Consider the following 16065-nt stretch of genomic DNA (forward strand, 5'->3'; position numbering starts at 1 on the left):
AAGAGGTGGGGCTATCACTATACTATTACTGACAGTGGGGTCCTGCTGGGGCCGCACAAGAGCTGAATCTCAGCTAAAGAATATGCCGCACTGTTGTTTGTCTTGTACTCCACCTAGTACAGATTTGGGAGGAGTTATTATTATAATATGAGTTTTAATTTATGTCATACTGTGTATGTCTGAGTATTAAACATTTTATGTGGTGTCCCGAGGCGACAAGAAGGAGTGGGGCAAGTACGGGGTTCCAGAGCCCTGGCCACCCTGTGTAGTGTGTGATTGCCGCTTACGGGAGGCATTCATTTTGCCGGCTATCGGCGTACCGGCTCTCAGGATACCGGCACCGGAATCCCGACACCCGCGGAAATACAGGCGGTCCAGATTTACACCTGCTGCCAAGGTGGCAATGCAGGGTGATATCTATAGGTGACAGCTATGCCTCCAACACTGTACAGAGACCCGGAATACCTGTTGGTGGCCAATCAGGAGTGGGATTTGGGCGAAGGAGTTCTGGAAAGTGAAAAAGTATTCAAATATTACTGTAGCCATACCTCTCAGGAACCCTAATTTTTGTGACAGTTCAAAATTTTCAGAGACTAAGTACAACATGGGCATCATATGGTTACGGTTAGAGTGGATTGTGGGCATGACCTGATTTGTAGGGAAGAATTCAATTGTATTATCATGGCTACGGCTCTCATTGCACTATTCAATTGTTTGTGCCGCTGGCCGCAAGTGCCACGGCTGCCCATTATATCTGCTCACCCCCTCCAGAGGTGGCGAGCAGAAAGTCGGACTTTTGGGCGCCCAAACTCAGTATGCCTAGTTTTTTTTACACGGGCTGGCAGCTTTACGCACCATAACCCACATTGGGTTGGGTACGAAATCCCAGCAGTCACAATTCCGACAGTCAAGATACCGACAGCAGCTTCCTTATAGTCAAAATCCCAGCGGATCCCGGTAAGTATTTACCCTACCCTAATCCTCCCCTCCCACAGCCCAACCCTAACCATCCTCTCCCCAGCAGCCTAACCCTCCCCCTAGTGCCTAACCCCAGTACTTACCACTGTCAGTATCCTGACTGCCAGGATCCTGACCGCATACCAGTTCATTTGGGCATGACATGCACAATTCCAATTGTAAAGCACAATGGAATTTGCTGCGCTATATAAGAAACTGTTAATAAAAAAGAAATAATAAGTAATGGGTGCCCAGAAACTTGCGCTCAGCATCACAGACAATTGAATATCACCCGACAGGAGCTGCGCTCCCAAGTAAACAATTGAATTGCCCTCCCTTATATTGATAACGTTGCATGATATGCCTGTGTGGCTCTGAATAAGGATTTAAATATTGATTGGAAGGACAAGACCTGTATTGAATCTCAGGGCTTCTACCGAAACAAATCCCCCTTTCGCTTGTGGCTATTAGTTCTTAGAAGGGAATGTATAATTTAGGTGGCATACTTTTTCATTGCAGCAAAGTCAGTTTCCTGTACTTGGCCCTAGTTAAAATACTGAATCACATTTTCCATGGCCAGTCTAATTGAAAACGGTTTTGTTTCATGAGTCTGACATGAGACAATGCCTACAGATGTGTTTTATATACTTGAATTTTAATCATAACTCCTGGCTATTCGGTTTAGTGTATCTTTTTACTTACATTACGCCTAAATATAGTATTTGGCCTGTGTGTTGCTTGTGTTTTCCATTGCAAAACTGTTAGTTTCCCCTTTGCCGGCACACTGTGTTCTATGGATCTTTCCATCTATATTCCCAACATCCCTCCTGTAGACACAAACCCTTATGTCCATCTTTCGGTACGAAGTGTCCCTCTTGGGTGTGATGTAAATATTTCTGCAGACGGATATCCTGCCATCTAACAGCCCATAGCAGTTTAAAGAATAACATCTCCATATTTAACAATATTGACCTCTCTTTCTCCCTCTTAGGTACAAGTTTACCTATTAAAAATGAGCACTTAAAATACGATGAAACATTAGAGCGTGCAGCTGGGCAGTGTAGTGTAGTATACAGTGCATCCGGAAAATATTCACAGCGCTTCACTTTTTCCACATTTTGTGGAAAAGTTTTTTTTTTGCAAATTTATTAAAAATAAAAAACTAAGAAATCACATGAACATAAGTAAGTATAAAAACAAGGAATAAAGAAACTTCTCCGTGCGCACAAGCAGCCGGTCAGTGATAAACTTCAGAAGGTATCCTTAACCCTTCACCAATAGTGCAAATATAAACGAGAGAATGGAAAGAACCACTTAACTGGCGCTTCTGTTCAACCAGTAATTCACTTGATTCTCTTCAGATCATCCCCATCACATGTATATAAAACACAGAATATGGGATAGAGAACATAGTGTAACACAATTTTTAATTCATACAAGCAACATAAAAACATATATAAAAATCTAAAATCCAAAGGTCTGTGCAAATGGCATAAATTTGACAAGGTAGGTAGTTCAGTTAGCTTATGAAATGGAGGTTTACCAAATCAGGTGGAACTGTGTTTTAAAACAGTTCAAATCAGCTCGAGTAATGAAGTGGCGATCCCGGGAACATCACTCACGTCCACCCTTATCGCTGAGTCCAACAGGTTTGATCTCCAACAGTGCCAGCACTGGAATGCCTCCTCCACCAACGCGTTTCCTCCCCTCAACTGGGGTCTTTTTCAAGGTGTCAGTATGCCATACATCTGTTCCTATTTAAGCTAGAGATAACCAATGAGGTGTCACCGTGCACAGCTGTCTATGATCTAGACAACCAAATCCTACAAGTCCCAGCATCCTCCAGCCGCGCACGGAGCTCCCGTTAGGTCACTTCCGGTATCGCGGGTTGCCATGGTGACGTCGGATCTTCTCCCGAACGAAATCACATACCCGCCCGTGCACAGCTGTCTGTGATCTAGACAGCCAAATCCTACAAGTCCCAGCATCCTTCAGCCGCGCACGGAGCTCCCGTTAGGTCACTTCCGGTATCGCGGGTTGCCATGGTGACGTCGGATCTTCTCCCGAACGTAATCACATACCCGCTCGCCTGTACCTCATTGGAGGAACATATTCAAAAATCACAGTTCGCTGCAATAATAGTCCCACTGTTAAAATAAATCGTCCAGGTAGTTGTAATCCCGTCACGTCACTTCCGGTATCGCCGGTTGTCATGGCGATGCCGAGTATTCAACGGCATAGTCAGCTCATTAGTGCTTCGTTTTTCTTTGTCAGTGATCAGTCCTGGTTTGAGGTTGTTTTCTCAATAAACAGCACAAAGAAAAACGTCCAGGCATTCACAAACATGGTGTCCTATCCAGAGGAGTTTCTCAAGACACACAGCCCGGTTGTCATGGAGACAGGGGTACAATCTAGAACATTCATAAAAATACTTTTTAAAAACAGATAAATACTAAAACCATCAGGTAAATCAAAAGAACCCTAATTTAAAAACCATTTTAACTCGAAATCGGCATTCATGCCGCCATGTATTAATGTCCCAAAATCATAAATTGCTTGCATTTCTGCCTTGGCAAGCTGACTTGCCAGATCTTTCTTTCTCCAATGATTTTTAATATGCTTAATTCCACAAAAACGCTTGATCCCTGTTACATTGCAATTATGGTGAACCCTAAAGTGCTCAGATAGTGCATGGGTCGTAAGGCCTTTTTTAATATTTCGTAAGTGTTCGCTAATTCTAATTTTAAGCGATCTTGAGGTGCGGCCTATATACCATAAATTGCATGTACATTCAATCGCATAAACCACACTAGCGGTATTACATGTTATAAAATCCTTAATTTTAAAATCCTTATTGTTAATGGAGACTTCTACAATTTTTCCACCACTGCTTGGGGTGCTCCTACATCCAATACATAACCCGCATCGAAAAAAACCTTTTGATTTTACTGTACACATCGGTTTCTTCGCAGGTAGGGCACTTTTCACCAGGTTTGTTCTTAAATTTGGGGCCCGCCTATAGATACACTTGGGTTTAACTGGCAATAATTTGCCAATAACAGAATCTTTTTTTAGGATTCCCCAATGTTTATTAAGGGACTTCTCCAGGATCCTATGCTGACTATTGAATGTAGTGATGAACGCCCAATCGTATTGAGACCCCTCATTACTATCTTCCTTCTTTTTAGGTTGTAGTAATTCTTTACGATCAAGTTTTGCCACCTTCATTTTGGAGTTTGCTATTTTCTCGGCCGGATATCCAGAGGCCTTAAACCTTGACTCTAACTCCTCCGCTTGGACTTCGTAAAGATCGTGGTCGGTGCAGTTACGCTTCAAGCGTATAAATTGGCTATCAGGAATGGAGTTAAGGCAATTCGGATGATGGCAACTTGTGGCATTATTATAAGCACCTGAATCGGTGGGCTTCACAAACGTCTTAGTTCGTATCCTGTTATTTTCAATATAGATAGTAATATCCAAAAAATTGAGGGTTTCCTTACTACTATCAAATGTAAAAAATATGTTCTCAGTATTGGAGTTGAGGTATGTAAAAAACTGTTTCAGTGTTTCGTCATTTCCCTTCCAAATGAAAAAGACGTCGTCTATGTATCTCTTCCAGGACACCAGGTTCGCCCCGAAGGGGCAATAGTTCCAGATAGTCCGGTCCTCCCATTGCCCCATAAAGATGTTAGCATAGCTCGGAGCGAACCTGGTGCCCATGGCGGTGCCGACGTCTTGGAGGTAAAAAATGCCCTCAAAAGAAAAATAATTATTTTCCAATATGAAAAGAACCCCCTTTTTTATGAATTCCTGTAGAAGAGCGTTTAGTTCGCTGCCCTGTAAGGCCTTAGTCACTGCTTCGAGTCCCTTTTGATGTTCGATAATAGAGTACAGTGAACGTACATCCGCCCCTACCAGGATGTAATCGTCTTCCCATTGGATGGTTTCCAATATTTTCAGAAAATCTCGAGTGTCTTTAAGGTGCGAAGGATATTTATCAACCAGGGGTTGCAGATGATAATCCAGGAATTCCGAAAGATTTGAGGTAACGGATCCAATCCCGGAGACTATCGGTCTTCCTGGGGGATTCTCTAAGTCCTTGTGAATTTTAGGAAGAACGTATAAGACAGGAATGACTGGTTCTTCCTTTATCAGAAATTTCTTCTCTTTTTCTGTGAGGGTCTCGTTCAGAACATATTCCTCCGTCATCTTTTCAAGTTTGCGCAGGATATTTTCTGTCGGGTCTGATCTTAATTTATGGTATGTGTATCCATCATTAAGTTGACGGAGGACCTCTTTGTTGTAATTCTCCCTAGTCATAAGGACAATTCCCCCACCTTTATCTGAGGGTTTTATAACAACGTCCTCACGTTCTCGTAGTCTTTTCAGGGCTTGACGTTCTTTAAAGGTCAAATTTGAATGGGGTACTTTATTTTCCATTTCCCTAATGTCGTCTGCGACAAGTCTTGAGAACGTCTCCAGGAAATTTCCCCTTATAAAAGTTGGATTGAAGACAGACCTCGGCTTAGATGGAGTCGCCTCCACTTCTCCTAGGTCAGAGTTCTCTTTAGTGAGAAAGAATTTTTTTAAACTAAGCTTTCTTATAAACTTTTGCAGATCGACAAAAGTACTGAATTTGTTTAGGGGTACGGATAGGGGCAAATTTTAATCCTTTTTCAAGGAGTGATATTTCCTCTCTGACTAGCAAATGGTCAGTCAAGTTAAAGATTTTTATCTTTCCTTGACTAGTATTACTCGTCGTTGCAGTTGCCCTTACATCAGAATTTTCTTTTTCCTTAAGGTGTTCCTTCGTTCCCTTTCTTTTCATTCTCTTTCTTGCCCGCTTATTCTTTTTTCCCCCTCTACATCCTCTATATCTTATCTTCTGGGGTATTGCCCCTTCCTTCTGGACAAAAAAGAAGAAGAGGAGGGGTTAATCTCATTCTCTAGGTCTTCAAAACCATTGTGTGTCCTCAGGCTTGGGGTAACCGGGCGAGAATCCCCTCTCCGATACCTGTTTCCTGGGGGTGATCTAGATCTAATATCTCTACTTTTTCTCTCACCATCTTCATGTCTCGTCCATCTTTGTCTGTTTTCCACATAGTGGGTTTTCTCTAGATGTTTTCTTGTAAGTGGTCTTAGTATCGGATCCGTATATTCCCTTGTAGGTAAACCCCTATCGTTATTTCCTCTATCTGTCCTTTTTCTTTGGTTCCTCCTTTGTACTGAAATCCAATTATTTCTATTTTTATTCTTAGGTGATATTGGGACAGGTGAAGGGGAATAATCAATATTTTCCTCTTCTTCTGTCACTTCCTGTCCCAATCCTTCCTCTCCAATATCCCTTTTTTTGTCTCTATTAAATTTGCGTACTTTGCGTTCAATAAGAGCCTTTTCATTCTTTTTCAGAGCAAGCTCAACTCTTTTTTCTAAATCTTTAAATTCCTGTAGATCTATGAAGGGGTGGATCAATGATTTATAATTTGTGATCTCCCCCTCCAGGCGTTCTAACTCCTGCTTTCTATCATGTATAATCAATTTCATCAGAGACGTAGAACACACAGTCAGTGTTCTTTCCCAGTCTGATTTAAACTCCTCGCTTGCTGATGAGAAAGTAGCTGCTTTATTAATGAGGAGTCCTTTTGGTACAATCTGGTGGGAGAGGTACCTTTCCAGTGTTACCATTTCCCACCAGATTCTATTTTCTTTTAATAGGACCACCTCTAATTTTTTCATTAGGCTTTCCAAATTCTCATCAACTAAAACAATAGAATCTCCTTCTTCTCTGAACACGTAATCAAATTTTGATTTTCTATTTTCCCTTATTTTGAACATCATGCAGCACAAATAAATTCTTAAAAAGGATAAAGTAAATATAAAAACAAGGAATAAATCTTTCGGAATTCCTGGATTATCATCTGCAACCCCTGGTTGATAAATATCCTTCGCACCTTAAAGACACTCGAGATTTTCTGAAAATATTGGAAACCATCCAATGGGAAGACGATTACATCCTGGTAGGGGCAGATGTACGTTCACTGTACTCTATTATCGAACATCAAAAGGGACTCGAAGCAGTGACTAAGGCCTTATAGGGCAGCGAACTAAACGCTCTTCTACAGGAATTCATAAAAAAGGGGGTTCTTTTCATATTGGAAAATAATTATTTTTCTTTTGAGGGCATTTTTTACCTCCAAGATGTCGGCACCGCCATGGGCACCCGGTTCGCTCCGAGCTATGCTAACATCTTTATGGGGCAATGGGAGGACCGGACTATCTGGAACCATATTTGCCCCTTCGGGGCGAACCTGGTGTCCTGGAAGAGATACATAGACAACGTCTTTTTCATTTGGAAGGAAATGAGGAAACACTAAAACAGTTTTTTACATACCTCAACTCCAATACTGAGAACATATTTTTTACATTTGATAGTAGTAAGGAAACCCTCAATTTTTTGGATATTACTATCTATATTGAAAATAACAGGATACGAACTAAGACGTTTGTGAAGCCCACCGATTCAGGTGCTTATATTAATGCCACAAGTTGCCATCATCCGAATTGGCTTAACTCCATTCCTGATAGCCAATTTATACGCTTGAAGCGTAACTGCACCGACCACGATCTTTACGAAGTCCAAGCGGAGGAGTTAGAGTCAAGGTTTAAGGCCTCTGGATATCCGGCCGAGAAAATAGCAAACTCCAAAATGAAGGTGGCAAAACTTGATCGTAAAGAATTACTACAACCTAAAAAGAAGGAAGATAGTAATGAGGGGTCTCAATACGATTGGGCGTTCATCACTACATTCAATAGTCAGCATAGGATCCTGGAGAAGTCCCTTAATAAACATTGGGGAATCCTAAAAAAAGATTCTGTTATTGGCAAATTATTGCCAGTTAAACCCAAGTGTATCTATAGGCGGGCCCCAAATTTAAGAACAAACCTGGTGAAAAGTGCCCTACCTGCGAAGAAACCGATGTGTACAGTAAAATCAAAAGTTTTTTTTCGATGCGGGTTATGTATTGGATGTAGGAGCACCCCAAGCAGTGGTGGAAAAATTGTAGAAGTCTCCATTAACAATAAGGATTTTAAAATTAAGGATTTTATAACATGTAATACCGCTAGTGTGGTTTATGCGATTGAATGTACATGCAATTTATGGTATATAGGCCGCACCTCAAGATCGCTTAAAATTAGAATTAGCGAACACTTACGAAATATTAAAAAAGGCCTTACGACCCATGCACTATCTGAGCACTTTAGGGTTCACCATAATTGCAATGTAACAGGGATCAAGCGTTTTTGTGGAATTAAGCATATTAAAAATCATTGGAGAAAGAAAGATCTGGCAAGTCAGCTTGCCAAGGCAGAAATGCAAGCAATTTATGATTTTGGGACATTAATACCTGGCGGCATGAATGCCGATTTCGAGTTAAAATGGTTTTTAAATTAGGGTTCTTTTGATTTACCTGATGGTTTTAGTATTTATCTGTTTTTAAAAAGTATTTTTATGAATGTTCTAGATTGTACCCCTGTCTCCATGACAACCGGGCTGTGTGTCTTGAGAAACTCCTCTGGATAGGACACCATGTTTGTGAATGCCTGGACGTTTTTCTTTGTGCTGTTTATTGAGAAAACGACCTCAAACCAGGACTGATCACTGACAAAGAAAAACGAAGCACTAATGAGCTGACTATGCCGTTGAATACTCGGCATCGCCATGACAACCGGCGATACCGGAAGTGACGGGATTACAACTACCTGGACGATTTATTTTAACAGTGGGACTATTATTGCAGCGAACTGTGATTTTTGAATATGTTCCTCCAATGAGGTACAGGCGAGCGGGTATGTGATTACGTTCGGGAGAAGATCCGACATCACCATGGCAACCCGCGATACCGGAAGTGACCTAACGGGAGCTCCGTGCGCGGCTGAAGGATGCTGGGACTTGTAGGATTTGGCTGTCTAGATCACAGACAGCTGTGCACGGGCGGGTATGTGATTTAGTTCGGGAGAAGATCCGACGTCACCATGGCAACCCGCGATACCGGAAGTGACCTAACGGGAGCTCCGTGCGCGGCTGGAGGATGCTGGGACTTGTAGGATTTGGTTGTCTAGATCATAGACAGCTGTGCACGGTGACACCTCATTGGTTATCTCTAGCTTAAATAGGAACAGATGTATGGCATACTGACACCTTGAAAAAGACCCCAGTTGAGGGGAGGAAACGCGTTGGTGGAGGAGGCATTCCAGTGCTGGCACTGTTGGAGATCTAACCTGTTGGACTCAGCGATAAGGGTGGACGTGAGTGATGTTCCCGGGATCGCCACTTCATTACTCGAGCTGATTTGAACTGTTTTAAAACACAGTTCCACCTGATTTGGTAAACCTCCATTTCATAAGCTAACTGAACTACCTACCTTGTCAAATTTATGCCATTTGCACAGACCTTTGGATTTTAGATTTTTATATATGTTTTTATGTTGCTTGTATGAATTAAAAATTGTGTTACACTATGTTCTCTATCCCATATTCTGTGTTTTATATACATGTGATGGGGATGATCTGAAGAGAATCAAGTGAATTACTGGTTGAACAGAAGCGCCAGTTAAGTGGTTCTTTCCATTCTCTCGTTTATACATGAACATAAGTGTTCACAGCCTTTGATATGAAGCTCAAAATTGAGTTTAGGTGCATCCTGTTTCCACTGATCATCCTTGAGATGTTCCTACAGCTTAATTGGAGTCCACCTGTGGTAAATTGTTTTCTGGTCTTTTTAAGTTAATACCTATTCAAAATTAGCATTTAAAATACAATTAAACATTAGAGCGTGCAACTGGGCAGTGTAGTGTAGTGTAGTGTAGTATACAGTGCACTACTGGGCAGTGTAGTGTAGTATACAGTGAGATGTTGATATGAAGCTCAGAATTGTGCAGTATCAACTCATACGTGTAATGTTTGTAATGTGTGCTACGTTCCCCCCCTTCTTATGCTATGTATTCTGCCTTCAGTTGCTGCTTGGCAATTCATTGTACCACAAAGAATTCCTAGTGTATGTGAGTACACCTGGCCAATAAAGCTGATTCTGATTCTTCCTATTTCCACTGATCATCCTTGAGATGTTCCTACAGCTTAAATTCAGTTGACTGCACACGATTTGGAATGGCACACACCTATCTATATAAGGTCCCACACTTGACAGTGCATGTCTAAGCACAAATCAAGCATGAAGTCAAAGGAATTGTCTGTAGACCTCTGAGACAGGATTGTCTTGAAGCACAAGGAAGGTACAGAAAAATATCTGCTGCTTTAAAGGTCACAATGAGTACAGTGGCCTCCATCATCCGTAAATGGAAAAAGTTCGGAACCACTAGGACTCTTCCTAGAGCTGACCGGCCGTCTAAACGGAGCGATTGGGGGAGAAGGGACCTAGTCAGGGAGGTGACCAAGAATCCGATGGTCACTCTGTCAGGGCTACAGCATTCCTCTGTGGAGAGAGGAGAACCTTGCAGAAGGACAACCATCTCTGCAGCATTCCACCTATCAGGCCTGTATGGTAGAGTGTCCAGACGGAAGCCACTCCTTAGTAAAAAGCACATGGCAGCCCGCCTGGAGTTTGCCAAAATTAACGTGAAGGACTCTCAGACCATGAGAAACAAAATTCTCTGGTCTGATGAGACAAAGATTGAACTCTTTGGCGTGAATGCCAGGCGTCATGTTTGAGGAAACCAGAAACCAGATCTAATGGTTCACTCTAGGATTTTTTTAGGGCAGGGCGCAGGTCACTGAGGAGGGCACATTTTTATTTTGAAGGGCACATTTTTGATGTGCCGCTTTGCGCACAAAGCATAGCGCATATGTTTATAGTTTTTGTACATACATTTTCCCGTTAGTGTATCATATACCCCTACATACATATAGGACACCCATGTAACACCCAACATCTGAACTGAGATACATACTGTATATGTCCAGTCTTGAAAGATTGGCTGTAGCATATACATAATAAGTAGGTAATAATAAATGTCTCCTCTAGTGCTGAAGTAATAAAGGGGCAGATGTATTCACCTGGAGAAGGCATAAGGAAGTGATAAACCAGTGATATGTGCAAGGTGATAAAGGCAGCAGCCAATCAGCTCCCATATGTAAATTAACAGTTAGGAGCTGATTGGCTGGTGCCTTTATCACCTTGCACATATCACTGGTTTATCACTTCCTTATGCCTTCTCCAGGTTAATACATCTGCCCCTATAATCCTTATGTGTTATAAAACAGAAATGTTAAGCAGAGGGTTCAAATATATAGGTACAAAAAAAAAAAGTCTGTTCTACTACTAATTAAATCCTGTGAGCAGCACATGATCACTGCTTACCCTGTTCTTTCCCTTTATCAGAGTGCTGTGTTATGCAGGCAGCCACAGCAGTGATGTCATTTAGAGTCCCATCCCTTTCACATAAGGGGGGTACACACGGAGCGATGTTGACTTAATTTCTAAGCAATCTGACTAGATTGCTTAGAAATTAAGAACACATTGCTCCTTGTGTAGGGGCTATCACCGGTGCTAGATTGGTCACAATCTAGCAGAAATGAGCATCGTCGTGCGCCGCCTCGCTCGGCACACACCGCGCTGTGCTGAGCGGGGGGAGAGATGTCTGCTGAGAGGTCTGTGATAGATCCCAGTGTGTGCTGGCCTTAAGGATAGAAATTGTGTTCCAGTTTCAGATGTGGGCAAGGAGTAGGAAGCTACATTGTAACATGCACTTGTGATACTGCAGGGTGCACTGAAAAAGGGCAGGGTGCTTTTTCTAGGGTGACCATAATATCCCTCTAATCTGGTACACATATGATTTACATAGGTTCTGTGGCTGGCTAAAACCAGGTGAAATTCAGGCTAGAGTTTAGCCAGCCACAGAACCTGTTTAAATCATAGGTGTCCCAGATTAAAGGGATATTATGGTCACCCTATTTTCACATTTCTGAAATGGGCAGTGTGCGGCACCCTGCCGAAACAGCCTAGAAGGAACACCAGGATCTGTTTATATATCTGCCCAGTACCACTTTGTACAAACTAGATTAAAACCTTAATATTCCTATGTTTGGCATATGTATGGGGAGCTTCACGCTTCAGATTATTTTACTGCCGACGGAGAGCATTTTACTTAGTCTAACCGCAGAGGTTTTGTGTTTCTGGCGTTTTCCAAGTGTCTATTGTGGACTTGTAGATTGTAACAAAAGCTGCCAATTCTCTCCCCCATCCTTTCCATGGTGTGGTATAGAAGTTTTACAGTCATTAGGTCAAGCCCATATGGTCGACATGCGTTAAATCAGCAGGGTCAAAAGGTTGACATGGAAACGGTGGACACAAGTTTTTTAAGTGTTTTGAGTGTCATTTTATATGTTTCATCATATGTGTCAACAATTATTAAAAATGCATACCCTCACGGGCTCGCTTTGGCGACCATATGTGTCGACCATTATCTTGTCGACTTTTTGAACCTGTCGACAATATGGGGTCTGTCTTGACACATCAGGGGGAATTCAAATGTTTGAAAAGTCGGTTGGGTGTCTGTTTTTTCCTCTCTATTAGATAGGAAAAAACAGACACCTAACTGACTTTTCAAACAATTGAATACCCCCCTTAGTGTTCTAGTGTATATGGCACATCGGCAAAACAGGCTTCAGTCCAATTTGTCGCTCAGACAAATTGGTTAAATCACAGATTTAACCAATTTGTATAGTCTACAGTGTTTGTCCATTTTCCAGTGTTTGGGAGCAAATGTTCGATTGTCATTTGATCTCATCCATTACCAGATTTTCATTCCAACCAGACAGATCTTTGTGTGTGCACATTTTTAGACATTTCCTTATCTGACAGTTCCAATTTTCTCACTGCTTTTGTTAAAACGTGTCTAGGTACAGCGTCTTCAGGGAGGCTTTAACTGCGCATAAAAGGATCGATACGCAAAAAAATATTGATGCCATTGCAGTGATGATCGGCCGTGTGTGATGCGCGTGTGCCCATCCTGCACTGATGTGGAAAATCAAGCTGGGAGCTTTGATTTACAATCCCTAATTTGGTGGAGGGGGCAGCAGCGCTGGTTAATTTCCTAGCACTTCCCGCTGTGTATGTCTGAGCAGGGATCTGGACTCTAGGTCGAGAGTGTTTAGGTCGACCACTATTGGTCGACAGGGTCTGTAGGTCGACGTGTAGGTCGACAGGTCAAAAGGTCGACATGAGTTTTTCACATTTTTCTTTTTCTTTTTTTGAACGTTTTCATACTTAACGTTCCACACAGACTGCGGGTGGGAATAGTAACCTGTGCCGAGCACAGCGGTAGCAGACGTAGACACTGTCGATTCTGTGAAGCATACCCTCTGAGCTTGTGTGGATGCCAGGACATGTGCATTGAGGCTTATTTATAAATGACAATATCACGGGGGTCCTACCACTTTTGCATCCTCCATAAATATACGTATGCATGATGCGGCACGTGCACAGTCCGCAGTAGTCCCCTACGGCGCAGCCTGCCGATAATCCTGTGACGCGTCCGCATTTGGACCTGCATCTCATTTAGAATCAGACCTTATATGATATTATACCAGGTTGAAGCTTCTTGTGAACTGAAGGCGGTGAAAACAAAAAGGGGGAGCCTCCAGCTCATGGTTTGCAAAGGAGCCCCAGGACTTCTAGCCATGCCAGTGGTCTATGGTAAATCAGGGCTATATTCTCACTGTCCGTTAGGTGTAAAATAGCAGGAAATAACATCACATACCACTTACAGAAAGGAGATATTTTCTGTGCAAACAAGGTGTTTAAAAGATTATGCATGGAGTGGTGATTAACATGTTGGCAGAAAGTGATTATTACCATGTAAAGGTCACCTGACATTAAGTATCAGAGCGCTGGAGTTATTTTTGTCTGTTGTGTTATGAAGCCCACACTCTGGTGAGTCATCGTTTTATTGCAGTTTGTACTTTGAGAGAAAGGTGTTTAGGCTGATGTTTAAGGCTTTAGGCTTCCAGACAAATGTCTGCAGGAAAGCTCGGCTTCGAACTTTACTCCGTATGTTGATAGAATGGGATGTAGTCAGGATCCCGGCGATCCCCACCCCAAACGAAGGTCCCTATACCGACGTTGATCATGGTTAAGCAATAGGTTCTAGGGTTAGGCTGCACAAGAGGATGCTTAGGATTAGGCTGCGGAAGAGGACGCTTAGGGTTAGGCTGCGGGAGGGGACTCTTAGGGTTAGGCTGCAGGAGAGGACGCTTAAAGGCCCTACACACTGGGCGATATTACTCAAAGATATGAACGATCTTGTTCATTATTGAACGAGATACCGTTCATATCTTTGAGTGTGGAGGCACCAGCGATGAATGATGCGCGGCTTGTGCATGCAGGCCAATATGGACGATCTCGTCCATATTTGCCTGCACTTCTTTGGAGCCAGGTGACGGGGGGGAGTGAAGAAACTTCACTCCCCCTGTCACTGTTCCTCCGCCGCTGGGTCGCCCGTTGGCCGTATCCGCCGTCGGGCAGGTCGTCGGCGGATCGCTCAATGTGTAGGGCCCATTAGGGTTAGGCTGCGGAAGAGGATGCTTAGGGTTAGGCTGCAGAAGGGGACGCTTAGGGTTAGGCTGTGGGAGAGGACGCTTAGGGTTAGGCTGCAGGAGGGGACGCTTAGGGTTAGGCTGCGGGAGAGGACGCTTAGGGTTAGGTTGCGGGGGGGGCTTAGGGTTAGGCTGCGGGAGTGGACGCTTAGGGTTAGGCTGCGGGAGTGGATGCTTAGGGTTAGGCTGCGGGAGTGGACGCTTAGGGTTAGGCTGCGGGAGGGTACGTTTAGGGTTAGGCTGTGTGAGAGGACGCTTAGGGTTAGGCTGCGGGAGTGGATGCTTAGGGTTAGGCTGCGGGAGTGGACACTTTGGGTTAGGCTGTGGGAGGAGACGCTAAGGGTTAGGCTGCGGGAGGGGACGCTTAGGGTTAAGCTGTGGGAGGGGACGCTTAGGGTTAGGCTGCGGGAGGGGACGCTTAGGGTTAGGCTGCGGGAGGGGACGCTTAGGGTTAGGCTGCGGGAGTGGATGCTTAGGGTTAGGCTGCGGGAGTGGACACTTTGGGTTAGGCTGTGGGAGGAGACGCTAAGGGTTAGGCTGCGGGAGGGGACGCTTAGGGTTAAGCTGTGGGAGGGGACGCTTAGGGTTAGGCTGCGGGAGGGGACGCTTAGGGTTAGGCTGCGGGAGGGGACGCTTAGGGTTAGGCTGAGGGAGGGTACGCTTAGGGTTAGGCTGTGTGAGGGGACGCTAAGGGTTCGTCTACGGGAGGGTACGCTTAGGGTTAGACTGCGGGAGGGGACGCTTAGGGTTAGGCTGCGGGAGGGGACACTTAGGGTTAGGCTGCGAGAGGATTAGGTTAGGGTTTGAATACTCATCTAAATTAGTTGGAATTTTGACCATCAGGATTCCGCTGCCGGTATTATGACCGTCGGATGGTCACCATCCGGGAAATTGCACCCAACCCGATAGAATAACTTCACCCCTGAGTTTTTATTTTACAATATGGATGGGGATCCAGGCACATTGTCGACAGCTACCATGATGATGTACCAGTGTCGACACTAGAATGTCATTGAGTTCAACATGTTGGCAGGCACCATGTCAACAGCCTCAGAATTCCGACATGTTTACAGCGTCTCCGAGAGTGGGGTTGGACTCCTGGCAGCTAGACACGTGCTGTAGAAGATCTGTATAATGATCCGCTGAGGTCTGTCCAGTCTCTGACATGCACGGTTGCACGCCCCCCTCTATCGGCACCCATTGCATAGAGCGATAGGACAGACCTTAGCCAGAGAGTACGAAGGACCCAAATGGAGCGGGGTCAGTATACATCCATGGGAGGGAGGGACAGAATGGAGCGTGGGGTAGACCAAGGTGATCCACCTAATGCCGAGTCTGATATATAAATTATTATTTTGGTTTATTTATTTAGCAGAAATATTTTACTGATTGGCTATAAAGGAATATATAGGTTATCACACCATTCTCCGCCCCTGATGCCAATTAACCTACCAGTGTGATTTTATACCCACTCGGATCACAGCCAGTCACAATCAA

General features: G+C 43.7%; 1 protein-coding gene across 3 annotated transcripts in view; it reads left to right on the forward strand.

Moving 5' to 3' along the window:
* The window catches only part of GPR153 (G protein-coupled receptor 153), a 101647-nt gene that overhangs the window by 42034 nt on the left and 43548 nt on the right, over positions 1–16065 (forward strand). The gene's annotated exons all lie outside the window — the stretch shown is intronic.

Source organism: Pseudophryne corroboree, chromosome 10, assembly GCF_028390025.1.
Source record: "Pseudophryne corroboree isolate aPseCor3 chromosome 10, aPseCor3.hap2, whole genome shotgun sequence".
Taxonomy (NCBI): Eukaryota; Metazoa; Chordata; class Amphibia; order Anura; family Myobatrachidae; genus Pseudophryne; species Pseudophryne corroboree.